Raw genomic sequence first — 2,922 nt, 5'->3', positions numbered from 1 at the left:
AAATGAAATTATAATTTCAATGTACAATGAAAACTACGGAAGTTTACTGAAAGAAATTAAAGATGAATAAATGGAAACACATTCCATGTTCATGGATTGAAAGACTTAATATTGTTAAGATGTCAATACTACCCAAAGCGATCTACAGATTCAACGCAATCACTATCAAAAATTCCAATGATGATTTTTGCCGAAATAGAAAAATCAATCCTAAAATTCATATGGGATCTCAAGGAACCCAGAATAGACAAGACTATCTTGAAAAAGATGAACAAAGCTAGAGAACTCACATTTCCTAATTTCAAAACTTACTATAAAGCCACAGTAATCAAATCAGTGTGTTACAGGCATAAAGACAAACATATAGACCAAAGGAAAGGAATAGGGAGTCCAGAAATAAACCCTCGCATTTATGGTCAAATGATTTTTGATAAGGGTTCGAAGGCCACTCGATGGGAAAAGAACAGTCTTTTCAACACATGGTGCTGGGAAAACTGGATATCCACATGCAAAATAATGAAACTGGGCCCTTACTTAACCCCATATATAAAAATTAACTCAGGGCCAGCCCAGTGGTGCAGCAGTTAAGTGCGCACGTTCTGCTTTGGCGGCCCAGGGTTGGCCAGTTCGGATCCCAGGTGCAGACAGGGCACTGTGTGGCAAGCCATGCTGTGGCAGGCGTCCCATACATAAAGTAGAGGAAGATGGGCACGGATGTTAGCTCAGGGCCAGTCTTCCTCAGCAAAAAGAGGAGGATTGGCAACAGTTAGCTCAGGGCTAATCTTCCTCAAAATAAATAAATAAAAATTAACTCAAAATGGATCAAAGACCTAAATGTAAGACCTAAAACTACAAAACTCTTAGAAGAAACTGTCGGACAAAAGCTTCATGACATTGGATTTGGCAATGATTTCTTGGCTATGACACAAAAGGCACAGACAACAAAAGAAAAAATAGACAAATTGGACTTCATCAAAATTTTAAAATGTTGTACATCAAAAGACAGTATCAACAGAGTAAAAAGGCAACCCAAAGAATGGGGAAAATATTTGCAAATCATGTATCTGGTAAGGGATTAGTGTTTAGAATACATAGTGAACTAAAACTCAACAAGCAAAAACCAAAAGACATAGCTTAAAAATGGGCAAAAGAGGGGCCAGTCCAGTGGCGCAGCAGTTAAGTTTGCACATTCTGCTTCAGCTGCCCGGGGTTTGCTGGTTTCCATCCCAGGTGCGGACCTAAGCACCGCTTATCAAGCTATGCTGTCATAGGCATCCCACTTATAAAATAGAGGAAGATGGGCATGGATGTTAGCTCACAGCCAGTCTTCCTCAAAATAAATAAATCAATAAATAAATAAAACAGAAATAAGATTTTTTAAAAATGGGCGAAAGACTTGAATAGACATTTCTCCAAAGAAGATATACAAATGGCCAATAAGCACATGAAAAGATACTGAACATCTCTGATGATTAGGGAAATGCAAATCAAAACTGTAATGAGATACCACCTCACACCCATTAAGATGACTACTATCCAAAAAATAAAAACATATGTTGGCAAGGAAGTGGAGAAATTAGAACCCTTGTACACTATTGGTAGGAAGGTAAAATGGTACAGCCACTATGGAAAACAGTATGGCAGTTCCTCAAAAATTTTAAAATAGAACTACCGTATGATCCAGCAATTCCACTTCCAGGTCTATATCCCAAAGAATTTAAAGCATGGTCTCAAGGAGATATTTGTACATGCATGTGCATAGCAGCATTATTCATAATAGCTAAAACTTCGGAGCCACCCAAGTGTCTATTGATGGCTGAATGGATAAGCAAAATGTGGTAAAAAGGAGGAAATGCTGACACATGCCACAACATGAATGGATCTTGAAAACATTATGCTAAGTGAAACAAGCCAGTCACAAGAAGACAAATACTGTATGATTCCACTTATGTGAGGTACTTAAGAGTGGTCAGAATCATAGAGACAGAAAGCAGAATGGTGGTTGCCAGAGGCCTGGGTGAGGTGGGAATGGAGTTATTGTTTAACAGGTACAGTTTCAGTTTTATGAGATGAAAAGAGTTCTGGAGATGGATGGTGGTGATGGTTGCACAACATTATAAATGTATTTAATGCCACTGAACTGTACACTTAAAAATGGTTAAGATGGTAAATTTTATGTTATGTGTATTTTACCACAATAAAAAAACAAATTTGGTACTGGCATATGAATACATAGACAAATAAATGGATCAAAACACAGGATCCAGGATAGACCTAAATATGTAAGAAAATTTAATGTATGAAAAAGTTGGCATTTCAAATCAGTGGAAGAAACAAAGATTAATTTTTAAAAGAAATTATGAAACTGGGAAGTCTTTTGGGAAAAAATATGTTTGATATCTACTTGACTTTTTACAATGAATTTATTATCAAGTGAATCAAATATTAAAATATTTTTAAAACTAAACTATAAAAGAAGAAGAAAATATGGCACATGCTGTCCATAAGAAGCCTGTTTTAAATATAAAGACACAAATAGGTTAAGAGTAAAAAAGACAGAAAAAGATTTATCATGCAAACACCAATCATAAGAAAATTGAGTGCCTATATTGTCAGCTAACATGAAATCCAGGACGAGGTATATTATGAGAGATAAAGAAGGACAATTCTAATAATAAAAGGGTTAATTCATGAAGAAGAGATAGTAAGCCTGAATGAGTATGACCCTACTAACAAAGCTCAAAACAAATACAGACAAGAAAATGGACAGAACTGAAAAGAGAAGTTCTAAAGTCTTAACAGTATCCACCCTTGAGTGTGCTTTTTTCTATTTTTGTGTCCCTCCCAGGAAGTTAATTCCTGAGGGCAAGGGTCATGTGTTTTCATTCTTACATCTTCCAAAGCATCCTGGATAGTGTTAGA

This window comes from Equus asinus, chromosome 10 (assembly GCF_041296235.1).
Source record: "Equus asinus isolate D_3611 breed Donkey chromosome 10, EquAss-T2T_v2, whole genome shotgun sequence".
Taxonomy (NCBI): domain Eukaryota; kingdom Metazoa; phylum Chordata; class Mammalia; order Perissodactyla; family Equidae; genus Equus; species Equus asinus.
This window is presented reverse-complemented; position numbering follows the sequence as displayed.